Here is a 27,240-nt window from a genome sequence, read left to right as displayed (position 1 = left end):
CTGAAGCCAGACCATCTAGGTTTGTCTCCCAGCTCTGATACTTCCTAGCCAGGTAATGCTTAGAAAGTGTCTTTATTGCTCTGAGACTCAGTTTCCTTTTCTGAAAATGAGTGATATTTAAGAATGCTGTTGCAAATATTAAATTAAATAATGGTCATAAAGCACATACAACAGTAGTTGGCATATGAGAGCACACAGTTCATGTTGGCTATTTATCATTATAACTAGGTATCTCTTTGTCACTGTAAGTCTCTAGATGGTTTAATGCTTGGATTTACTAATAACATTGATTGCCAAGCCTCTAGTTTCTCCCTCCTCTGAACCACCTTACAGATGCCTGCCAAGTAAATCTTTCTAGTAAGTCTCTTCCATCATTTTACATCTCTGCTCAAAAACTTTCACGGGCTCCCTACATCAGGAAAAGGCCTGAATTCGTCAGACTAGTCAGAAACACTGTGTATAGCCTGGCTCTGATCTGCTTTTCCAACTTTCTGCTCCAGCTAGACTGATGGCCCTTTTCTTTGTATCACCCGTCTGATACATATTTCTATTTCACTTTTCATATACAACTACTAGGTACACAATAAGTGGTTAGAAACTATTTGCTAGTGTTATTTTTGCTCTGGCAGACAGCTGTGGTCTAACTAGAGGAAAGGATTGCACAGAAACTCCGGTTTGAGCACAGTGGATGCTGGGAAACTCAGCAACAGTAAGAGGGGTAAGCTAAGGCCATAGCATGGAGCTACCATAATGGTTAGCCTCAGATGTGCTCAAGGAATATATACCATGTATTAAAGCTATTTTTAAATAATATCCCTAATGAAGAGTTTAGAGAGAAATTCTCAGGTGAGAGGTCTCTAAGGCCCTAGAGGATGGAAAGCCATAGTTGTACCCTTGACTAAATATTATCATCCCAACTGTAAATCTTATCCATTCAAGCTTCTCCCCATAGGGGCACCCACTTTAAGAAGAATTTATTTTGATTTATTTACACAAAGCAACAAAGTAATCTCTCCTTCTAATCAACAAAAACTTCCGTCCCTATTCACAGAACTGACTTAAAACTCACTGTTATGATGGCTTGTTTCCTTTATGGTGCCACTGGGGTTTGGAGAGGACATAGGATGGAGCAGAGTGTGCCTGGAATTAAGGAGAGGCCCAGAGTAGTGTGCTGATAACCCCTGAGGTTAGGGTGGAGTGACAGGCATTCGCTGAGTGTTTACCCCTAGCTGTTCATTGAGGAAGTGAAGGGCAGCCCCCCTGACAATTTCCAAAATGAATATCTTCCTTCCAAGGATGTGGTCTTCATTTTATGACAAGAGAAAAAGAACAGGGGAAAAAAAGGAATTTTACATCATGACAGGAAGTTTAGACAATAAGCTTTCCCTTATGTAAAGCAGTTTTACCAGACACTTTCAACAAATAAATATAGCCTGAAATTTCAGACCCTCAAAGTTGAGTTCTCACTACATAGCAGTCACAAACTGATGCCCTTGAGTAAAATGCAGCTCACAGAAATGTTTTGTTGGGTCAGCGTGGTGTTTTTCAAAAAAAAATTTTTTAATACCTTTATAGCAGATAAGTGTGTTGCAGTTTGACACAGTTCCCACCATTCCCTATAGTCTAACAATCTCTAACATTTATATTATCCACCAGAGCCTTCCTAGAGGCATTTGAGTTTGCAATTCCAACCAGAGTCTGCCTCTCTGATGGGCCTCTTATGGATGGACTTAGGTGATACACCCAGCATGCGACCCTCACACATACCCTCATTTCCTTTCTACCTCTGTACATCATTTTCTTCAAGTTCCTATCAGTTTTATACTTGGTTCCTTCTCTGTGCAATATACTGCAGAGGTCCCTGGAGGCTCTTTTTTTTTCAATCATGCAATGAGGAGAGGCCACCCCCACTTTACACTTTACACTCTGCTAACCTCAGCCCTCACTTTATCCACAGGGCTCAGCCAGATTGATGGGGCTTTAAGAAGTCAGTTCACACCGAAAAACCTAGCCTTGAATGTGCCATCAATAGCTTTTGGCTAGACAATATCCTAAGGAGAAGAAATTATCTTCTCTAAAAGGAGATGTAGAAGATAATAAACTGGAATCTTAGTTGTTCGCCATTTTCAGCCTGTCCTAAAACCTCTCCCCAGTTCTGTTCTACCGCCTGCCTTGTCTGGCCCACCAAGAGACTGAAGCAGGCTTTGTTGCCTTGGGTTTCACCAGAACATTTCATGTTGAGTAAAATGCATGGCATTCCATTTTTTGGCCATGAGAGAGGAGAAAGGACAGAGTCAGCTTTTGACATAAACAAGACCCATCCAGTAAATAGCCAGAGGAAGATGTTGGCAACATGCAATTAGCCAGCTGGTCATCCTCTATTTAAATCCACTCTCTTCTCTAAATGCCAAGTTTTGAAGAGCTAAATATTTTAGCATACCAGGCATAGTTCAAAGCCAAATTTTGAACTATGTTTTCACGTTGCCCCCGTCTCCTTAGCCAGTTGCATGTACAAACTATGGGTCAAGTAAGTTAATACCTCAAATAGAAGGGTGCTGAAACTTTTGGTTGGAGCCAGTTGTGAAGTCAGTATAAACATTTCTTGAACTCTTGCTCAAGAAGAAAACTTCTTGAGTCTTAATTATCTTTGAGGCTAGAATGCTCAGAGCTCATCTCACAATCTAGGATAGCTCCTTTGGTTAGACAAATATTTCCTTTATGCCTGAGTTACAAAAGATATGCTTCGTTATCGAAACAGACCCAAAGCATGCATGAAAACCACGGCTGCACTTGACAAGACCCAGGTCTCATCTTTTTTGCCCTTGCAAATCCCAGTCTTCGGAAGCCTGGGAAGTAAACAGTCTTTCCTGGGATTTTGATAGATCTACAGCCCAGGGCTCCCCCTTCTTTTAGTTCAGCATTCCACATGCCACCTCCTCCTCATCTCTCTCCTCAACTTGGAATGTAGTTACTTCAATTAAACTAAATGCAAATGATGTAGTCCTAATCAAAGCAAGAACATTTCAGCTCATTAATTTTTCTTTTCACCTTCTGATATTCAAGTCTGAAAATCTCCATAAGTTTGGATAGTCTTGGTCAAGAAATGGATAGTAGGGGGTCACAAACATAAAAGGGTTGGAGTGTCTTATCATGGAAATGTAAAAATCCTGTCTCACATTCTTCTCAGGTTCAACAGTGAACAGTTGATTTGTGACTTCAGGAAAAATGACTCTCCCAAAGGAAGAGCTTGAGGCAACCACTCCACTTTGGGGTATTCATTTACTGAGATAATTTCCAATTTTGTTATTATTAGTTGCTCTTTACAATGCATAATAAACATTTTTTAAAGTTCTAGTTTCAAAGAGAAGCGATAACATGTCATCTTTTGCTCTTCAAACCCCAGAGCTAGACGTTGCATATAAAATTTCATGTATATCCTCTTAGGAGTATTTAGTCTCGCCAAATATGCTACCAGTTCTTATGGGCTTTACGTGTCAGAAAAATACATGATTAGGACAACTGTACGGTGTAGCTCAGTGTGTTTCTCACAGAACATAGAGCCAACACATTTTTTTCTTTTATGACTCCTGGGAGAAAAATGCTTGTCTTTTTTCCTACCTACTTCTTTTCATGCCAGACTCTCTGATGTGGATCTGGGGTCAGATGCTAAGTAGATACCATGAGCCAAAGACAACCGGATATGCAAGTGATAAACAGCATGGGACAAGATGGGAGTCATTTGATAGACTTCAGCAAATTACTCTTCTCCTTCACTAACCCCAAATTCTTCTCTCCCCATGCCTGGCAACATCGCCCTATTTCTGAAACAGTTTCTTCCTTTCTTGTTCTTAGCACCCACCTGCTTGGCTCTCCTTGTTCCTGCCCAGTTGCACTGACCCAGACCCTCAGCTCCTGGCTACCTATGGCTGGTAGTGACTCAGGTACCCTCTCTGCCCAGTCGTTATATTATGTTGGGTACACGGGCAGGTTATTGCCACATCACTCGGTTTCAAATCCCCTATAGTTTCTGTTGTGGGTTGAATTGTGTCCCCGCAAAAAGATATATTCAAGTTCTAACCTTGGTACCTCTGAGTATGACTTATTTGGAAATAGGGTCTTTGCAGATGTAATCAAGTTAAGATGAGCTCATACTGAATTGGGGTCATACCGAATCCAATATGAATGATATCCTTATAAGAAGAAGGAAATTTGGACACGGGGACACAGACACACAGAAGAGACATACACAGATTGAGAGCACCATTGTAAAGACAGAAGCGGAGACCGTATGGTATAGATGCCAGTCAAGGGATGCCCAGAATTGCCAGCAACCACCAGAAGGCAGGAGAGAAGCATAGAACAGACCATTCCTCAAAGCCCCCCAGAAGAAACCAGCCTTACTGACATCTTGATTTCAGACTTCTGGCTTCCAGGATTGTGAGAGAATAAATTTCTGTTGCTTTGAGCCACCCAGTTTGCTCTACTTTGTCATGGCAACCCTAGGAAGCTCATACAGCTTCTCTCACACTTTAGGCGAATTGCTCAGCTCATTTAACAAATATTTATTCAGCACCTACCGTCTGCCAGGGGCTCTGCTAGGTGTTGTGAAGACCAGCACAAGTGAAACACAGTTTCTGCCGCTCTGAGACTCTTATGCAGCCTCATTGGTGAAATGATGTCACGTGATACAGGCAGTGATAGAGGCGCACACAGGGAGGACACTTACTCCAGCTCAAGGTTAAGGGGGACATCTGAATGAGATAACAGCTGAGAAGAGCCTTGAAGGATTCGCTTCCTAGAGGAAATCTGCAGGAGGCAGCCTCTCCTGTTCCACACCCACCTCTGAAAGCAGCCTCTTCCTGCAGCAAAAGTGTGTAAATGGCAAGTTCAAGCCATGTTGTACCATAATATGATCTTCTCCAAGTGCTTTTCCCCAGCCTGAAGTTTCTTGCCAGTTGGTTTTATGAGAAAAGAAAAATATAAGTCCGTTTCTTGTTAGGCTTATTGGGTAGGGATGGGGAGGAGCTATTTATTTTTTACCTTCTATATCTAGAGTTCATACAATTGGAAATATTAATGCAATAACATTTTTCTTTGTAGATATTGTTGCCCTTTAAAACACAAAATTCTTTGGATTAAATTCAAGAAGGTTAGGTGTAGGCTCTTTCAGAAAGGAGAGTTTATTGGGTCCTTCCCATTGCAAAAGTAATATAATATATAAAAAAGTAAAATAACTAAAAGAAAAGGTGATGCACAGATAATTAGGAAAATAGAAAACTATAAAGATGATTTTTAAAAGATACTCTTAGCCCCACTATCTAGAGGCTATCATTGCATTAACATTTCAATGGATTTCCTACTAGTTTTTCATGCATAGTTTTTATTTTGTTTGTTTCTTTGTACTCTGTAAACGATCTTGTATCCTGCCTTTTTCACACAGCATTATAGCATAAATATTTTCCCAGGACTTTAGAAACTCTTTGTAAACGTAATATTAATGACTATAAAAAGCTTGGTTGCATAGATACCCATAGTTTACTTAACTGGGCTCTGTGTTGGCCATTTAGATTAGATCATAACTTTTTAAATAGCCTTCAGATAAACTGAATGAGTTTTAAAATGGAGATTTTAAGTAATTTCATCATAGACACAGTCATGTGATGATACAAGGACTATTTTATCATGAGGAAGTTGATTTTAAAACAAACAAAAAAAGACAAAGATGTTGACAGCATCAGCAGCTGTCCTCTCTGCTTCCCCACTTCCCCCCACAGTGTGTGTGTGTGTGTGTGTGTGCGTGTGTGTGTGGTGTGTGTGTGTGTCCCCACCTCACAGATTTCCCTTCAGTGGCTCTCTATTGCTGGGCCCATTCTTTTGCCCCTTCATGTGCTGCTTACCCCAGTTTCCTAGTCAGCTTGGCATGAAGAAATAAGTACTCTGGAGCAGCACCCCTCTCCTTGGGCTGAGTACTGATCAAGTCTCCCTGCCATTCTGGCCCGTGATGAGTGCATCATGTTAATTCAGGGTCCTACTTTGCACCCCAAGTCATACCCTGTGGGGTTCACTTGAGTTTTCCTTACTGCTAATCTGGCTCAGAACACTGGCAGAGCTCATATTCTTCCCAAGTCATCGTTCCCACCCACCTCAAGGTGTTCCCTAATAAAGAACCTTTCTCATTCAAGTACCCTAGACAGTGTCTCACACACACACACGTACACACACACATTGATACAACTGAGCTTCTGCATCAGTCCCTATTTCTTCAGTTTCTCTTATAGTAACCTGTGTCCACTGATGCCCTCCCTAGCCCTTGACCTGAACCTCAACTGCTAGCTGATACCCAGATTCCCTTACCTGTGCCTGGTACCTGGGCTTTTGAGAATCACATACTTGTGGGATACCCTGCTACTAATTGAATCCCTTGAAGGGACCGGCCATTTGCCTGATTCGTGGCTAGAAATTACTGTGCTCCTTAGGTAGAACACCTTTGCCCCCCCAGCTCAAACTTTGCTATTGGATAGGCTCACCCTTCCCCCCTCTCCCAACATACCTCAATGTCCATCTTGCTGCACAGTGGGCAATGCTAACAGCAATTCCAGACCCCTCCCCACCATTCTGACCAGCTGTGAATGAACAAGACAGCCTAACAACCACTTTGAAAGATACTTGGGTACCAGTGCTACATACAGGTCAACCACCTATTTACAATTCCCAAAGGCAAAAAACTGACAACTCAGAATTCTTTTCATAACTCATTTGGCAGCAAAACCTGACTGAATTAGTTTCCTATGGCTGCTGTAACAAATTACCACAAACTTGGTGGCTTAAAACAATAGAAATGTATTCTCTCAGAGTTCCAGAGGCTAGAGTCCAAAATTAGTTTCACTGAGCCAAAATCAAGGTGTCAGCAAGGCCACACTCCCTCCTGAGGCTCTAGGGGAAAATTCGTTCCTTGCCTCTTCCAGCTTCTGGTGGCTGCCAGCATTCCTTGACTTATGACTGCATCACTCCAATTTCTGCCTTCATGGTCACATCACCTTCTCTTCCATGTGTATCAGATTTCCTTGTGCCTTCCTCTTATATGGACACATTTGATGACATTTAGGGCCCACCCAGATAATCCAGGTTAATCTCACATGTCAAAATCCTTAACTCAGTCATGTCTACAAATATCCTTTTTACTACCAGGTAACATTTACAGGTTCCATGGATTAGGACATGATATCTTGGGGTGGCCATTATTCAGCCTACTATATGGATGTAAATGAAAATGAAGCTATTTATGATCTATATTTATCCCTTCTAATATGAATAGTCATGTCTTGCTAAAAAAAAAAAAAAATTGTCCCTGTGTGACATTATAGGATGCTGCCTTAGACCTCAGTAGGGTTAAGTAATATGCCAGATGGGCACTATTTTTCCTTTCTAAAATCAGAAAAATGCTGCTTCATTCTGACACACGTTTGGCCACAAAGTTTCAGATAAAGGTTTTGCACCTGTTTCAAGTCCGCACTGTCTGAGGCATGACATAAAGTAGGTAGTTCTGAGTTACCCTGCCTCAAGAACAGAGGTCCTTGCCATCAGCATAGCATTGTATAGCCCTTTCACATTCGCCGTCTCAGTTACCCCACGCATCAATCCTGTAAGGCAAGCAGTGCAGGTATCATTACCCCTGTTTAGAGGTAGGACCCTTGAGGGGTTGAGTATCTTGCCCAAGGTCCCATAGTTTGTCAGTAGCAAGGATGAGAGCCAGAATCCGTGGTTTTGATTTTCAATGCAGCGTTTCCAGTTCATCAGAACTGCCTCCCCATAGAGAGACAATATGAAGTGAATTACTCTTGAAAGCCTGCAATTTGAATATTTTTACTGGTGAAGGTTAGAAATAGCACTTTGAATCCTGTCAAATGATGATTCAGATAGGCCCTGAGCCAAGATCAAACAGAGGAGACAGGAAAGGTATGAGAAAATATTGTCTAGGAGCCAAAGGCAGCTATGAAGTCTACATTGCTTATTGACTTGCCTTTTTATTTCTGGGTATTATTTGACTTTCTATGTACGCATTGTCTAGTTTTGCAATTCAGGAAGAAAAATCTGCATTCCTATGGAAATTCACATCATGTTACAGGCAAGTTGACATATCATTTATAAAATGAGGATAATGATGCTTCCTTTGCAGGATTATCATGAGAATTAAATGCATGTGAAGTGCCTGATGAGACTTAATAAACATGAATTCCCTTCCCTCCTCCCTCTGCCACTTTCCCCTCCTCTCCCACCAGTCGCAGTTCAAGGAATCAACCCCATAAAGCTGAGTCTTCTGAGACTGTCCATTTCAACATCCCCACCTCCCAGGATGCTGAACCCGTGTGTAACCTGGCAGCCCAGCTTCCACAGCCTAAATCCTGACCAGTACCACTTTGCACACAATGCCATTTGGAACCTACATGCATCCCTGCCAGCCCCGGGCAGGAGCCAAAGTGTAATCCTCTCATTTCATCCCTCTCCTCCCCGTCTTTACATCCCCATCACCCATGGGATTCTACGTCTTTTGTACATGAAACAAAATGAAAAGGTAGAGTGGATAGCATGCCGAGAAAGTCTATGTCTTAAACAAGATGAGGATTTTATACAGTGTTATCAGCTCTTTTCTTTTCTTCAAGCCCTTTATTATTCTTTAATTACAATGTATAACATCTAGTAGCATGTTGTTTAGTCTCCACATGTTTGTGCTTTTCCCATTTTTCTTCTTGTAATTGATTTTTAGTTTCAAACCACTGTGGTAGGGGTGGGGGGAGACTTGATATAATTTCTATCCTCCTAAATTTGTTAAGACTTGTTTTGCAGCCTAGCATGTGATCTATCCTGGAGAGCATTCCATGTGCACTTGAAAGGAATGTGAATTCTGCTGTTTTTAGATGGAATGTCCGGTAGATATCTATTCAGTCCAACTGGAATATTGTGTCATTTAAGACCACTGTTGCCTTATTGATTTTCTGTCTGGATGACCTATCCATTGATGTAACTAGGGTGTTAAAATCCCCTACAATTATTGTATTATCATCAATTTCTCACAATGTGTAAAATCTAATCAACCTTAGCATCAAATTTCCATGATCTCCTTGACTCTAATCCGCACGTGCATTCCAGCCAAATATCACTGACTCCAATGGCCTCATCCAAGGTCCTGTCACCACCTGCAACTGCTTCACCTCTGAAATCTTGAGCACTCATCTCCAGGGTTCTCCTTATCATCCATTTCTCTCATACCTGCACTCCAGTTCCATATGCTCTTCCTTGAGTTCAACTGAGAGTGGGTCAACCCCTTGGGGGCATCACTTCTCTCCCTATCCAATCTCCAGGCTTACAGTCCATAGAGGATTACCTACTTTACTCTCTTACCTGCACTGTTCTCCCTTACACACCTGTTTCTTCTAACTACTTTGCACATCAGCACTGCATGTTCTACCCCAGGTAATTTACACAGACTATCTCCTCTGCCCACTACCTGGGCTGCTAACTTCTCCTGGGGAAAAAAAAATAACAAAACTGCACAGATTTTTGCTATTCAGCATTCATGTTGAACAAACTCAGCTTTGCCCTTGTGCCACTAGACAATTCTTTCAACTGTCTTGATCAGCAACCCTTGCATTCTCTACTAAGCAGTTACTCCAAAGTTTCAACGCTCTCCTTAAATCCCCAAGCCACATTTTTCTCCCTTCACTCTCAGCGTATAGCTTTATCTCCTCACTGAAAAAAAATTTTTAAGCAATCACAATTTGCCTCAACGTCCCAATTACAAATGTGTCCAAATTTGCCACTATCTCCAGCTTTGGAAAATGAATCACCCCACCTCTGGTTCAAGGTCAATCCCTCCACCTGTGCTCTGGACCCCAATCCTCTTCTTGCATCATCATTTAACACTTCTCTCTTGTACCTTCCACTTTCCCTCTCTGGTAGCTCCTTCCTGCAGCCGTTAAATATTCTCTAATGCCTTCCATTTAAAAATTTGACTCTAAATTTGACCTTATTTGACCCTAAATCCCATTCTAACTGCTGTCCTTCCTCTTGCTTTCCCTTGTCAGCTAAGCTTCTTGAAAAAGTCATTACACTCCTCACTCTACCTCCACTTCCTACCTCTCATCACTTTTCAACCTTCTTCAATAGGAATCTGTTCTGTCTGATGCCACCAATGACCTCCATATTTCCAGGCCCAACAGACACTTTCCAGCCTTTAACTCCCAGGACTTCTCTGATACATTTGACATCAGATCAAATGTCCTTTAGGAACCATTGGCCACTCCATTTTTCTGAAACTCTCTACTCCCTTGATTTCTGTGGAAATACAAATTTGGGAGTAATCAACATTTAAATGCTCATTAATGACCAGTGGTGAAAAGGATGACCTTATCCTCAATGGTGTCTAGAGAAACGATCTGGCCAGAGGAACCTTGTACAATAGAGAGCCCACTCTAGCCCTCTGTCACCCCCTTCTCACAGGCTGAAGAGTCTGCAAGGCCTATGGAGTGTATCAACTTGAAATCCATAACCTGCCCAAGACCAGGATCCTGGCACATCCTCCCCAGATAGCCTTCCAAGGCTTGTACAGTCCTGTTGCCCAAATCCTGAAGGTTGACTGCACCATTAGGATGCTCACACCTAGGCCTGAGGGGTGGCTGGGGCAACTGTTTGCAGCAGTGTGGGCAGAGCTTGGATATGCAGGTTGGGGTGGCCACACGTTTGCATATAAGATTCTTCATAATATGACTGAAGATATTAGAAGAAAAGTGGCAAGCCATGGCCGTGGCTGTTTCTCTCCATGCTGTCACATTCCAACATGGAACTCGAGGAGCAGGAGAATTCCGGGTTATAGTGAAGCTATATTTTTCAAGATAGAAAAGTAAAACATACATTATTTAACAGTTTGTTAGCTTAATTTATAACTTTTAAATATTTAAACATGTAGTATGTGGCCTCCATTTGTACTCTTCTCCAACACCACAAATGTTAAGACTAGGCCTGTGTGGGAGCTGAGTGTTCATATTTAACAAAGGCAGCAACTAACTTTCATGAACTTAGATGCCACCTCCAGTGGATCCATAGCACCTGACTGGGGAACTGCTCTGAGAGTCAGCAAGGAGGAATTCCTGGAGAGATTAGTGATGCCTGCCCTGGGCACACCTAACACTTCCTTGACCTGTCACACCTCCTCATTTCATGTAGGAGAAAATTGAAGTCAAGAGAAGTTAAAATGCTTTCCCACTCTAGTGAGGGGCAGGGTAGCCCCTGGATTCAGGTGCTCTGACTCCAGATCTGTTCTTGTAATACTGGAGGTAGGACATCCTCATCCTCAAAAGACATATGAAGAAAGGTCTTCCCAGGTTGCCCACAGGGCTCCTGGGCTTGTGTGCAGAAAAAGGATATAAGAGAATGGAATAATTAATTCAAAAAGATGTCATCTGAGAAAAATGCAATTAGGGATTTTCTAACAAAGCCAATTGTGTTCTGAATTACTGAGAAATTATTCTGGTTTAATTTTAATGAAAAGGATATGAACAATCAGTTTGGAGACACAAGGAAATATTTTACTAGCAAGACTGAGTTTGAGGAATCTAAATGGGGATAAACTAGTTGGGTCTTCTCAATGGACTATCTTAAGGGGACAGACATAAGCTAATACTTAATATTACTCTTGTAACAGGTCATAGGACATAAGTGGCAAACATTAGGTGAATAAAAGAGGTGACTGATGTGGTCTGGAACCTGCATCTGTGGTTGACTAGCTGCATGGTCTTAGACAAAATAACTCCCTTAATTACTCTAAACTTGAGCTTCCTCACTTATAATACAGGGGCAATCATATCTAGTTTATATTGCTATGACAATCAGAGATAATAGTGAGATAGAAGACATAAATGCAGAGAGCAGGCATTTGTGTCATTATCTATGTGAACTGTATCATTCATCCAGTCATACAATAACCCTTGACTGAGCATCTATTATACACCAAGCTCAACTGTGCTGTGGGCCCTACTTCACCATCAAAGGGAAGAGAAACAAAGCGAGATACCACCAAGTACCCACCCAACCCAACTACCATCCTCTTTTTGCACATTCAGGCTTGTCACCCCTGGAAACCAGGTTAGTTCTGAGAATGTTTCCAATCTTCTTCATGGGAGTATGACAGAACCTCTGAGGACCATTGCAACAGATAGCGCTTTGTTTAGTGTAAGAGGCAGTTCAATGCAATGGTTAGACACACTGTGCAGCCGATGGCATGCACAACTTTCAGCTGTGCCACTTACTAGCTGAGTCAGTTACTTAACCTCTCTGTACCTCAGCCTCTTCTTCTGTGAAATGGGAATAATAATAGCGCCTCTTCATAGAGTTGATGTGAAGTCTAAAGAAATTAATATATGTTAATGTAGCTAAGACAGGGCCTGGCAAATACTCAGTGCTATATAAATATAATTATCATTATTTAAATCTCCACTCATCATTGACATCTAAGATTCTCCTATTTCCATTGCAAACATGGGTCTGTGCATTTGGAACTGTTCCTGCACTGGGAGTTGCTTAGAAGAAATGTGGTGTGAAGAACCTCAAACTATTGGCACTACACAGGTAAGCAAATTATAGGTTCTTAGGAAAATTCCAGTACGCACCCTGGCACCACTTAACACAGGGTCTAGCTTACACATAACAACCTGTTTCACGCCTGAGTCAGCCTAGTAATTCCCCTTCAGTCTCAAGGTTGAGAAAAACAACCACATGTTTAGAATGAAAATACTCTTTCCAAATCCTTTGAACCAATGATTTCCCTTCTGGAGAACCATCCTAAGGTAAATTACCATTTAAGAGAAATTGAGGGACTTCCCTGGTGGTGCAGTGGTTAAGAATCTGCCTGCCAATGCAGGGGACATGGGTTCAAGCCCTGGTCTGGGAAGATCCCACATGCCGCGGAGCAACAAAGCCCCTGCGCCACAGCTACTGAGCCTGCGCTCTACAGCCCGTGAGCCACAACTACTGAGCCCACGTTCCACAACTACTGAAGCCTGTGGGCCTAGAGTCCATGCTCCACAACAAAAGAAGCCACCTCAATGAGAAGCCCGTGCACCGCAACAAAGAGTAGCCCCCGCTCGCCACAACTAGAGAAAGCCCGTACACAGCAACAAAGACCCAATGCAGCCCAAAAATAAATAAATAAATTTATTAAAAAAGAGAGAGAGAAAATAACACTCCCAAAATATTTTTTAAAAAAAGAGAGAGAGAAATTGAAAGATATGCATACAAGCATCTTTGTAACAGGAATTAAAACTGAAGCTTCAACTGAGGCACAAAGATACAAGTGTTGCTGCATTCCAAAAGAAGTATGAGTCCATGTGCAAATTACTTTTAAGGATTTAAGTAAAAACTGGTTACATAACTCTTTTAAATTCTTGACTCACATTGGAGATGTTAAAGGGCTGAGAGAGAGTGGGGAGAAGGAGGGTTTGGGGAAAGACCATCTTGGGGAGGAAATTGTGCTGTGGGTCCCTCTTCCACACCAAAGGAGGAGGTGATGCTTCCCCTTCCTCTCAAACCCCAGAGGGGGATTCAAAGGGACCATTTAAAAAGCATGGTATGGAAGGAGTGGGACTCCAGAACAACTGTAGTGATGGATGCTCTGGTTGAGAACTGCTCTCAGAGGCCATCCCTTATTCAGTACACAAGGGTCTGGATCCCTGACCCTGATGAAGTGTGGCACTCAGCTGAATTAACCAAGGACTACCAGACAGGTTCTAGAAAATGTCCAGAAGCAAATTCAGTCCATATAGCTACCTTCTCCCCTTTCATCTGGGTCTTAGAGACCCTCCCTCAGACAGAGAAAGTGGAATGGACTGACCTGTACCCCTGCTTCTCTGGAACATTGTTGTGGCACCCCCATTCTCCCATCTTCCTTTTCTAAATCATTATTTTTTAAAAAATAAAAATAAAAAGCTTGGTATGTTTAGCTATGTTTGTTCATTTGTCTTATTTTTTATATTCCACATATAATTGAAACCATACATTATTTGTCTTACTCTGTCTGACTTATTTCACTTAGCATAATACTCTCTAGGTCCATCCATGTTGTTGCAAATGGCAAGATTTTACTCTTTTTTATGGATAGTAATATTCCACTGTATACATATACTACATCTTCTTCATTCATTCATCCATTGATAGGCACTTAGGTTGCTTCTATGTATCAGCTATTGTAAATAATGCTACAATGAACATAGGGGTGCATACATCTTTTCTAATTTGTGTTTTCATTTTCTTCAGGTAAATACCCAGGAGTGGAGTTGTTGGATTGTATAGTAGCCCTATTTTTAATTTTTTGAGGAATCTCCATACTGTTTTCCATAGTGACTACATCAATTTACATTCCCACCAGCAGTGCACAAGAGTTTCCTTTTCTCCACATCCTCACCAACACTTGTTATTTGCTGTCTTTTTGATAATAGCCATTCTGAGAGGTGTGAGGTGATAGCTCATTGTGGTTTTGATTTGCATTTCCTTGATGATTAGTGATGTTGAACATCTTTTCATGTGCCTGTTGTCCACCTGTATGTCTTCTTTGGAAAAATGTCTATTCAGATCCTCTGCTCATTTTTCAACAGGGTTGTTTGGGGTTTTTTTGATGTTGAGTTGTATGAGCTTTTTGTATATTTTGGATATTAACCCCTCATCAAATACATCATTTGCAAATGTCTTCCCCCATTCAGTAGGCAGCTTCTTCATTTTGTTGATAATTTCCTTCACTGTGCAAAAGCTTTTTAGTTTGATGTAGTGCTGTTTGTTTATTTTTGTTTTTGTTTCCTTTGCCTGAGGAAACATATCCAAAAAAATATTGCAACAGCCCATGTCAAAGAGCATACTGCCTATGTTTTCTTCTAGAAGTTTTATGGTTTCAGGTATTACACTTAGGTCTTTAATCTATTTTGAGTTTATTTTTGTATGTGGTATGAGAAAGTAGTCCTGTTTGATTCTTTTGCATGTAGCTGTCCAGTTTCCAAATACCATTTATTGAAAAGGCTGTGTTTTCCCCATTTTATATTCTGGCTGCCTTTGTCATAGAATAATTGCCCATATAAGTGTGGGTTCATCTCTGGGCTTTCTATTCTGTTCCATTGAGCTATGTGTCTGTTTTTGTGCTGGTACCATACTCTTTTGATTTCTGTAGCTTTGTAGTATAGTCTGAAGTCAGGGAGTATGATTCCTTCAGCTCTGTTCTTCTTTCTCAAGATTGTTTTGGCTATTCAGGGTCTTTTACATTTCCATACAAATTTTAAAATTATTCTACTTCTATGAAAAAAGCCCTTGGTATTTTATAAGGATTGCATTGAATCTGTAGATTGCCTTGGGTAGCATGGTCATTTTAACAACATCAGTTAATATTAATTCTTCCAATCCATAAGCACAGTATATCTCTCCATCTGTTTGTGTTGTCTTCAATTTCTTTCATCAGTGTCTTATAGTTTTCCAAGTATGGGTCTTTTACCCCCTCAGTTAGATTTATTCCTAGGTATTTTGTTATTTTTGATGCAATTGTCAATGTGATTGTTTTGTTCATTCCTCTTTCTGATAGTTCATTGTTAGCATTGTTAGGTTTCTGTATATTAATTTTGTATCCTACAACTTTACCAAATTCATTGATGAGTTCTAGTAGTTTTTGTTGGCATCTTTAGGATTTCCTATGTGTAATATCATGTCATCTGCAAACAGTAACAGTTTTACTTCTTCCTTTGCAATTTGGATTCCTTTTATTTGTTTTTCTTGTCTAATTACTGTGGCTAGGAAGGACTCCAATACTGTGTCGAATAAAAGTGGTGAGAGTGGGCATCCTTGACTTGTTGCTGATCTTAGGGGAAATGCTTTTAGCTTTTCACGAAACATAACAAAACAGATAGAGTCAAACAGATGGTTGCCAGAGGGGAGGGGAATGGAGAAAGGAGAGAAATAAATGAGGGAGATAAGAGGTACAAACTTCCAGTTCAATATAAATGAGTCACAGGTATGAAATGTACAGTGTGGGGAATATAGTCAATAATTACGTAACATATGTTATGTTACATTATATAACATATTTGTATGATGACAGATGGTAACTAGACTTATCATGATTGACCATTTTGAAATGTACAGAGACATCAAATCATTATGTCATATAAGAGGAACTAGCATAGTGTTGTAGATCAATTATACTTCAAAAACAAACAAACAAACTCATAGAAAAAGAACAGATTCGTGGTTACCAGAGGTGGGAGTTGGGGGAGGGGGAACTGCATGAAGGCAGTCAAAAGGTACAAACTTCCAGTTATAACATAAATAAGCACTAGGGATGTAATGTACAACATGATAAATACAATTAACACTGCTGTGTGTTACATATGAAAGTTGTTAAGAGAGTAAATCCTAAGAGTTCTCATCACCAGGAAAAATTTTTTTCTATTTCTTTAATTTTGTATCTCTATATATACCATGATGTATATAATTCAAATCATTATGCTGTACACCTTAAACTTATACATAACTGTATGTCAATTATATCTCAATGAAACTGGAAGAAAATAAGAGGTAATAAAATTGAAAAAAATAATAAAAATTAAAAGGTTGGTTTGCACTCCCTGAAGTTCAGAGTACAAGGCACCGGCTCCTAACGCACACTTGACTCATATTTGAGAACATTGTAGTGACTGGCAGCAGGATAGCGAGTTTAGTCTGGGAGGTAATGCAATAGATCAAATGTGCATGTGCGTTCATCTCAGGAACCCAGTGCAGAACTGTCTCCCTGAGGTCATGTTGAAAGGGATGCCACATGGGTGGCAATGTTAGAACCCCAACAGAGAGCTTCTCAGTGAACTTATGCCATAGATTTTACATCCAAGTACCCAGGACTGTATGTACTATCCTTGAAATAACTTAAATTAGGAGCCAAAATAAAATATGGCAATTCTATAATATATACATTTGTATAATACTATAACTGGAGAAAGAACGACCGACTTGGAGAAGGAACCTGAACCTGATGAAAACACAGAGAGCTGTACCATTCCATACCACTCTCCCTGGGAGAGAGCATGTCGGTCTTGCTCCCTAGCAAGAGTAGTGAGAATGTTTCTTACCCAAAAGGGCCCCCAATCCACACACAGAGTTTGGAAATCTAGGTCAACCAGCATCACCCTACCACCTTGCTATCTCTGTTTTATCCTGCTTCCTTTCCTGCCTTCTTCATCTATACCCCAGGCACAACTGGGGGTACCCAAGGGCACTGCTTAACCACTAGCAGTCAAGAAGCCCCTGCCCCCCACAGTCATGCAGCCTAGCCTGGGCCACTTCTCCCCCGGTCCTCTCCCTTGTTCAGTGTTTGCAAACTGTGTTCTGTGAACCATTAATTCCAAGATATGCAATTCCTATTAACACATTAAATATGTTTAATGCCTTGCAGAAAAAGTAATTCCTTGAAATGTATTCAACCCGGGATTTTCCACCCTTTTTTTTTTTTTTTTTTTTTTGACCATAAACAGTGGTTAAAAATACAAAACAAAACAAAATTCAGCAGTTCAGCTTCTTGCCGCTCGCTGTTCCGGCCGCGCTCTCCGCTCCGCGTCATCATGCCTCGCAAAACTGAAGAAATCAAGGACTTTCTGCTTACAGCCAGGCAAAAGGACGCCAAGTGACGCCAAGAAAAATAAGGATAATGTGAAGTTTAAAGTTCGACGCAGCGGATACCTTTACACCTTGGTCATCACAGACAAAAAGAAGGCAGAGAAGCTGAAGCAGCCCCTGCCCCCAGGTTTGCCAGTGAAGGAGCTGAAATGAACCAGGCACGCTGATTTGAACTGTATTAACATTTTAAAAATTAAAAAAATAAATTAAAAAATCATCAGTTCAAGCAACTAGTGTTCTGGGGAATCCTGTTTGGGAAGTGCTACCCTGATTTTCAATTCAATTATTACTATGGAACTGGGTGGCTCTGGGAGCCCACTCCATTCTTTCCAGCAAGACTTCCTGACATAAATCTTGCTGCTTTGCCCCTTAATAGAAAACAGAGGAGGCTCACCCCACCCATTTTAGCCGGAGATAGCTAAAATGAAGGGAAAATAGAACTTTGATTGAAGGATGCATCCAAGTCAGAGGACTTTTAGAAGCAAAGTTATAGCTTGGAGAGTTTCTCTGGACTTTGTTACTTTACACCTCAATGCTTTTCGTTTTGAGGGCGATTTCTCCCCTATGTCTTGGGTAGATGCCACTCTTTGTCTTGTTGAAGTCCAAAGTTGGAGTGCCTTAAATCAACGCTGTGACTGATCTAAACCTAGGCAGTAAGAGCAAGTTGTGTAAGAGGAAGGAAAAGGAATATCTACCTAACCCTATAAATTCAGGCACAGAGATCTCCCTGTTCCTTAAAGTTGCCTGGAAGTAGGGACTCCCTAACTCCCTTCCTATTAGCAAGGCCCCAAGGAGTCATCTCCAAGGCCAGTTAGCTGCACAGAAAGCCTTCAGAGCCACTAACACAGTGGTGCATATGGTGTGGGCCTAGGTCCTTTTCTCTTTGCCAAATAATTTCCCACAGGGATGCCACCCAGTGACTTGAGGTCCTCTGCAGGAATTGACATACCACTTGGGATTTCATCACACACACCTAAACCTTAACCCTCCTGGTACACAACTTCATTCCTCCTGATCAAAAGTGGCCAAGCCTTGTATCCTCTGACATAGTGAGAATTTTGTTTTTGTTAGTTTGTTTGTTTGTTTGGGGGGTAAGTATAATTTCACTACATAATGATTGAAACTTTCTTCTTATACATGTGCAATATTTATTTCACCCAATTTTATGTTTCTCAAATACTAATCTCTTAAAACACTGACTTTATCTCCATGTTCCCACTTTTGAAACTGAGCAGGGAAACTCCCGAATGCTAAGCATTAACAGATAAACGCTTACATCCAGAGGGAATCGAAGACATTTTTAAGACCAGCTGGAAACCATTTCATAAATGTGTGGGAAGTGTTTCCTTTTATAATCTATATTTCACTTTAGAGCTACGTGACCGATAGTGGCAAGAAGTGTGTGGTTTAAAACACAGTAAGTGGACAAGAAAATACTGTGACCAGAGGAAAAAAATGTTATATTAGAAAAAAACACCAAAGGCATAAATAACATATTGAGAAGGTCACTCCGTGTGAGCATCCAAGTCACTCAGAGTTATTAAAATCATTCATTATTTATGGACCCATTTTTACAAACCATCGTTCTGCCTTTCTCCCACCTGTGTTCTGAATGGATGATGCTGTCCCTCTTGTGCTGTTCTGGTTAATTCAGAACTTCAGTAATTCTCCTAACGGAGAAAAATCAAACTCATAAAAAATGTTCACTGACTACCTGGCAGAGGGCCTGAGACCACATTCAGGATGTGATATAACACATTTATTTGATTGCTATCTTTTTTCAGCACACATTGGAACTCTCCAGAATTAGTTTTGCCTCCATTCCAAACCCTGTTGGCACAGCTCTTTCCTAGGTCCTCTGAGGGAGTAAAAGTATCCACTGTTGGAGTCTTATCCAAGGAAACAGATGATACAAGTGAATAGGTCCAAATGGAAACAGTCTAACATGAATGTCATGTGAGAATTCACCTTGATGCAAAAGGAGCCTCTGAGAACAGTCCCAGGCAAATCATGCCTGAGGCCACAGAACAGAAAGGCTCAAAGACTCAAAACTGAATATGCTCATATTGCGTGTTTTAGTAAACCAATTAAAATACACCATTAGAAGCAAAGGGAAAGAGATGGGGTAAGTGAATACACTTAGAGAAAGGTGCAAGTTAATGGAAGGACCACACTCATATCTCCTCTCTCTCTCTCTCTCTCTCTCTCCCTCTCTCTCTCTCTCTTTTCAGACTTCCCCATGGATGGTGTGATTATGAGGACCAGAGATTCGGATGCAGCAAGGGGGACCATAGACAGAAGGTACCCTGGGCTGGTGACACACACTTACTACCTCAGAGAAACACAGGGGCAAGTTCACCTGGCTATAGCTTCCCAATAACTGCTGAGAAGCTCTGGGGTTTATGTTCATTTCTTGGGCAGAGGACATGTGGGACCAGAACGGGTATCACCAATGGGTGGCCAACTTGGGGATGACATAGCTGTCTGCCCAGAGGTGGCATGATCATGACCTGACCTCTTCATCCCTTTCTATCTATAAGCAACATGCTTGTCTTTTCCCATAGATATTTTATTTATTCTATCTTTCTTTAACATGTTTTAAAGACTGATAACTTACTATCTGTATGTAACACATCTTATGAATTCTGCTTGTCTCACAAGCTATTTCCTTACTCATCATCTGTATATAACATCCTAGGAGTTCCACCAATATCTCATAAGTTGCTAGCTTACTTTCTATGCGTATTCAATATTTCTTGTGAGCTTTATCTTTCCCATTTGCTTTCTTGTCTTCTACAGCAGAATTGAACATATAGAATCAAATGTAGAGGCTATGAGCAGTACGGCAAATAGACTTTCTCTTGTGCCTTTCAACAGAACACACAGAGAACATCACAAGAGGCAGTGAAATACTAAGCATTGTCTTCAGCCTTCTCTTATATTTTACAAACTTTGATTCCTTCCAGGAGAACATGAATAATTATTTTAAGTGTATTTTGAGTATTGGTCTTGGGGGCTTGACCTAAAGCAGAGAAGACTGATTACCCTATAAAATCCCCAGAACCATGGACTGTTTCAACTCCATTTTGGGGTCATTTAGTTGAGCACATGCAAAAGACAACCCTTAAGCTAATTTCTCCTCAGAAAAGTCACTTAGAATGAATCAACCATGTAGCTAGAAAAGAAGCCTGGGAACATCACCCCACTGAGACAAGGTATAGAATTAACAGTGTAGAAGCTGGCAACGCGAATGCTCAAGTGATCAAAGGACTCGGCAGTCCTTGCACTGGGATGCCAGAAACAGAATCATTCCATGAGATGGAAACTCAGTCAAGGCATCTGCTGACACCTAATCTCCTGTATATGGCCATCTGTGCAAGAAGGGCAGGATAAGATACAGAAAGAAAGAAAGGTAAGGAAGACCTCTGACCTGTTTCAAAAGGGTCCCCTCAAAGCTTAGCTTTCCCCAGTATGGCACAGAGAGTGAGTCCACCCCCAGTCTCTGAAGGCACATGCACAGAGGGTCAAATCCCAACTCTTTAACCTTACTAGCTGCATGAGCTAAGCAAATTACTTAACCTCTCTGAGCCTCAGTTTCTCCATTTATAAATTGATCATTATAATTACACCCACTGTAAGGCTTACGGTGAGGATTAAATGGAATGATTTACATAAAGGGCGTGGCACACTAGAGCTTAGCACATGCCATTCAGATGGTTGCTGCAATCATCGTTATTACAATTGTTGTTGCTGTTATTATTAGCAAGGCCAGCCTTAGAGTGAGAATTATATTATTTTAGGAGTAGTGCTCCCAAAATACTGGATAATGCCCTAATGTCTTCAATGAAATAAAGTCTTCTATTTTAGAATTGGTGTAGGATCTTAAAATGAGACTTTCTCCTTGGAATTGTGACATGTTGATTTAAATTCACAAAGACCTAGATGTCTATGGCAAATTCCTTTTCTGTTGGAGGTTTTGAAAAGGATAGGATAAGAAATAGAAGATACCTGAAAAAGAAGAGAGTCAGAGTGGGAAGATTGGAAACTTTCATCAAGTTGCACAGGCTTTGAAATCAAACAGAATGGGGTTTGATTCCAGACTCAATCACACCAGCGTCGGTGTGACACTTTGTAACCTCTCTGAACCCCTAAGTCCTCATTTATAAAATGGGGATAATTACGGTACCGACCTCCTGGGGCTCTTTAAGGGTTCAAAGAGATACAGCATATAAAGCACATTGGCTGACACTGAGATTCTCATTACAGATCATAAGGATCGTTCCTGCACATTTACAGTGCTGCCTGGAACTGACTTGTTTTCTCACACTGGGTTCTCCCTCCTGGCTAGTGCTGGCTTTCCTACAGACCATGAACAGAAAGATCAGAGATTTTTAAGATTAGATTTCTGTGTGAAAGAAACAGCAAAGAGAAGCTGTATGTTGATGATGTAATTTAGCTAAGAAATCTAAACACTATCACCCTGCTACCACTGCCAGGAGATAGCTAAAGTCTCTCTAGCCCTGGATGAAATTCCAGACTGGAAGTCTTCAGTTCATCCAGACCTGGGTGACCTTCCTAAGCCTTGGATTTCCCGGGACTGCAAAATTCACCTAAGGTCAGGCTGGTTAGCAGATAGAGCTGAGAGTTCTGCCCTGCTCTATAGTCTGGAGTCTTCTCTGAGCCTCTGGGTCTTTCTCAAGAACCTGGGCTCTGCTGAAGCACTACAATTTCAACTGGTCCCCCAGATCCTTGGGGCCATCCCTGAACCCCCAGGGCTGAGCCTGGGAGAGGGAGGGCAGGCAAGAGCTCTCAGTGCTCTTGCACAGCTAAGGTTTCTGGGTCTACCACTTTCTCGCCACTGATGTGTTCCTGCTCAGGTCCCTGGGAGACAGGGGATGGTGCCCCACAGATCTGGGGAATTGAGGCTTTCCTAGTAGCTCAAATTTAAAAAGAGAGGATGAGCTATACAGTCTGAGAATTCCAAGATTGGAGGTAAGGAGTGAGGAATAGGTAGGAGAAGCATCTAGTCAACAAAGTTCTCTTTACAAAATAATGAAAATTATTAACAGTTTATATGGTGCTCACTGTGTGCCAGGCAGTGTTCCAAGGGCTTACTTCATTTAACCCTCACAATCACCCAACAAGCTGGTAATCTTTTCCCCATTTTACAGTTGAGAAAACAGGAGCAGAGGGGCTGAGTAACTTGCCAAAGATTGCACAGCCATTAAGTAGTAAAGGCAGGATCCAAAGCCAGACATGCTGGCACTGGAGTCTATGTGCTTAAGCATTGTGCCTAAACCATAGTGACAGCAAATGTTTATTAAGCTCTATATTCCAGGCACTGCACTAAACTCCTGTTTTACATGGACCATCTTCATTTAATCTTCACAGTAACCCCATATGATATCACTTTAATTCCCATTTCACAGATATGTAACTGAAGTTTAGAGACACTGATGATTTGTCCAAGGTCTCAGAGGTCTAGTTTGCCCAGATCGACAAAGAGGAAAGCTATGAAACCGAAAGAACCCCTCTGCCATCCCATACCACAAAGCCAAAGTCTTGAGCTGTTGCTAATGAGTAGACGTTAGACAGTTTTTGCCACATCTACTTCAAGACTCTTCATTTTTATTGTGTATGGATATTAGGGCATTTTTTTTAAAAAAGGGTCTATATGAGGCTAGAGGCTTCACGTGTGCTTTGTTTTACTGGTCAGTAAAAATCTAGGCTGTTCATGCTGCATCAACCATGGTTTTTATTTGTGTTTCTTCTACCCAGTTGTAAAAGACATTAGCTAATGAGTTCTGTGCTTATGTCGGGGAGGGAAGGGACTCTATTATTCCTCAGAACAATGACAGTCCTTTCTACGTCCTCTGATCATCTGAAACCCATCCCAGCTAATGAATATTGCATATAGTAAATGATTCTAGTTTTCTTACTGCCTAAAAATAATAAAGCAACTTCTAAATTTCCATATTTTTGATGATTTTTTGCCCCTTTTTTCTTTTTGCAACTAGTATTTGACTTCAGTCACTCCTCAGTGTCCTCTCGCTTCCTCAAGCATGGTGAGTTGATGGTATTTTTGGTTTGGGGTTTGAGGCAGGGGAAGTCTGGGGAGGAAGCAATGGAGCAATCTGTGATTTCTTCTTAAGTCATGCGCACAATTGACATTGATTCCGAAAAGAGCGAAATTAAATGTGAAGGGATCCACCAGGCCTGACTCTGAGGTAAGCCCCACCGGAAAACCTGGCTGGCAGAAGACACAGCTGTCTGAGTGATGGCAAAGGGCTACTACATCCTGGAAGTGAAGAGCGATGTTGTTGGGCGTGGGAAGGATTTTCCTGGGGTTGTCCCACAGGAGCCAGTGAAATATGTCAGGTCATCTCTCGGCAGCAACAGAGGTTGCTTCCCTTTTGAGCTCCAAATCAGGGCTGCACCCTGGCCTCGTTACTCAGACCCCAGCCCTGCCCTGACAACAAGCAGGACTTAGACTCGGCTAAAAGAGCCCGGGCAAGCCCAGCACCTCAGCCTGCGGGAGCCCTCATTTGTGCATTCGTTAGCCCTTGGACAGAACCAGAGATTGGGAGCCAGAAATGCCTGGAAAATCTATCTGCCCTTGAAGCACAAGGAAAACAGCAGGATCAAGAAATGGTCTCCGCATTTGCAAACTCTTGCTTCCATTTCTTTCCTTCTCTCTGTTTTGTAGACCATCTTTCCTGCAATTCACTTCCTGAGTTAAGGCCTCCTGTTTCTCTGTTTAAATCAAGTGAAAGAGCATTTATCTAAGGCCAGGCCCTACAGGGAGTACAGAAGTAGATACGACAGACCCCTGCCCTCAAGGGGTATACGACTCATTGGAGAGATATGGAGAACCGCAGGGTGGTACTTAGGGGCCAATCAGGACCACCACGAGTACATTTGATGTGAGAATCTGAAAAGGCACCCCTTTGGCATGGAGAAAGGAGCATGGGCTGGATGTCTCCCACACACAACTCCTTGAGAAGAACACAAAATACATGTGAAACATGAGGGACAACCCTGGGCACAATAATAAAAATGTTCAGTCCAATGTAACCCATGGCAAATAGGCATAGCACAGAAACCACCTGACATAGCCAGAAAAGGGAGTAGTAAATATTGGTTAGTTTTATTTGGAAGGCTTTGTGTAGAAGGTGGGCTTCGGGCTGGTAGGGTAAGCTGGGAGAAGGTCACTATTCCCAACAGGGCAGGGCATTCCAGAAGGAGAAAAGTGGACACACAGAGACACGGAGGTGAGAGAGAACATCAGTCCTGTACTTCTTCAAGTCCTTTCTTTTTCCCTTTTGCTCTTAAGTGCCTTCATTTAAAAGATTTCCTCAGATTCCTCAGTTGCGTTAATCCATCTTTTTTCGGCAGATCCCCTTAGGAAGGGATGGGCAGACACTCTGCTTACATGAGGAAGCCTGTTCTGGTTCTGTCAGAGCTGAACCACCTCAGTGGTAAATAAATCACCAGTCTCCATAGTTACTAACCTCGATCATGTCATAAGCTTCAGACACACAGTAAAAATAAAGATACTTTAGGCTGCATAAACATCAGATTTCGTGAGCCTCTGAAGTGACGTGGCGTTGGCCCTCAGCCCAGCAACTCGGTTCCCAGAGCCTGATTTTTCATGATTATTCTCTTATTCTTTCGTCTCTGTGTGTAACTGGTTTTAAGGGAAATGGCTGAAGAGTAAGAGACATCAGCACTGATGTGCCCATGGTCGGTGGATAAACAGAAATAAGATTGACATAAACATATCAGTGAGTCATTTATCTGGACCAGCCTGCATCATATTTTTTCAAATGGAATTTTCTTTTCAGACCTCTCTCAGCTCTAGTTAGCAAACTGACAGATGAAAACATAGCAGGTTGCCAGAATATTTCTTTGTTTATTTCCTTCTCAGTCCAATACAAATAAAATAACAGTTATGGAAATGAAGAAGATTGTCCAATGTCTTTGTCCATTCAGGAATTCTTTCTACAATATCCCTGAAGGACTTTTATCAAATCTCCACTAGAAGAGTATCCATGACAGAGTTCACCACGACTTTGAGGGGCCACATCTTCCACTATTGGAAAGAACTTCCTGGTTTTTTCTTAAAAACTTCTTTATGTTGCATTTACTGCCTTCTGGTTCAGCTGACCCATTGGTCCTAGGTTTGCCTTCCACAAGAGCACAGAATGTGGAAGTCTTAAGTTTTCTATTGCTTAAGGTAATTGAAAGAGCACTAAACACAAGTCAAGAAACCTGCCTTCTAGTCCCAGAATCTCCATTCAACTGCTATTCTGTTTTGAGCAAGTGAAGTTTACCTCTTTGACCCTCGTTTTCCTCATTTACAAAATGAGAGCAGTATCAGCCTCGTCTACTTCACAGGCCAATGTAAGAATCATGTTAAATAATAAAAATGAAAGAGCTCTGAAGATTGTGAGGTGCCATATATAATGTAAGGGATTACTGTTATTCACATGCAAGCCCTCCAAATATTTGAAGACAGCTGGTATTTCCTTAGTCTTTGCTGCTGTAATAGTTTCTAGATTTCTTTCCCTGCCAACTGTCCTCATCTAGGAGCTTCCCATTTGTCACTGTGTGCTTTAAACTTGGTGCTCAGAATAATACCCCAGAGGTCATAAAACCAGCAAAGAAGACGGGAGTGCTTCCCCCTTCCTGCCGAATTGAGCACAGTACAACACTTCAGTGACTGCTGCCTAGATTGTATCAGTGCTTCTAACAGCCTCTTTGGACTGTTGCTAAACATTAAGTTAAGGACACCTAACACCTCTATGTCTCTTTCACATGAACTGCTGTCAAATCAGGTCTGACCTTTCCCGAATTCATTTAATGTTAGGGTTAACATCAATGAATAGCTTTATATTTATGCCCATAGAATTTATCTCTGTTGATTTTCATCTCATTGGTATCAGCTCATGGTCAAGGAATAGAATGCCGTTCCATTATTCTCCAGCTACTTCAACTGACCTTGGTGTCTTGAATGGGGGTTTCTGCAGCAGTGTATAACCCAAAGACTTCTGAGAAGTCCCAAAATGTTCAGTAAACAAAAACACTTGGAGAAAGATCTATGTACCACAGAAGGAAATCTCCCTAATCAAGGTCTCATAACTGGCATTCCTGTGGTGAGGAAAGATTGTTTTAATAAGATTTTATTATTAAGATGATTGATCTAGTAAAGTATTTTTAGCATTAAGAGACATTTCCGTTTCTAGAGAGCTGCAAACATAATTGCAGTTCCAAAGTTTGAAAACATTTTTCTATGTTCTGAGCATTTAACATGAATTTTTTTTAATTAAAATACTTTTCCAATAAACAACACCTACAGATTCACATTATCCATCATGTGAAACAGAAGTGATGAGACTTTTTCCAAAGGAGAAGCCAGTTACAAAGTCTGAAAGCAGGAGAGTCTTGAAGAGACATCAAAAATGCTACTTTATCCTTGGTCTCTTTGAAGGGAATTAGAGGAGGCCAGGCAGATGAGACAAGGTGTCCCTTACCTCCAACAGGCAAGGA

The 27,240-nt window shown here is 41.3% G+C and overlaps 1 pseudogene; it reads left to right on the top strand.

Moving 5' to 3' along the window:
* Nucleotides 1-17,636: 17,636 nt before the first annotated feature.
* On the top strand, nucleotides 17,637-17,844 carry LOC133100166 (large ribosomal subunit protein eL38-like; annotated as a pseudogene).
* Nucleotides 17,845-27,240: the final 9,396 nt, after the last annotated feature.

The sequence above is a fragment of the Eubalaena glacialis genome, chromosome 1 (assembly GCF_028564815.1).
Source record: "Eubalaena glacialis isolate mEubGla1 chromosome 1, mEubGla1.1.hap2.+ XY, whole genome shotgun sequence".
Classification (NCBI taxonomy): domain Eukaryota; kingdom Metazoa; phylum Chordata; class Mammalia; order Artiodactyla; family Balaenidae; genus Eubalaena; species Eubalaena glacialis.
This window is presented reverse-complemented; position numbering and strand designations above follow the sequence as displayed.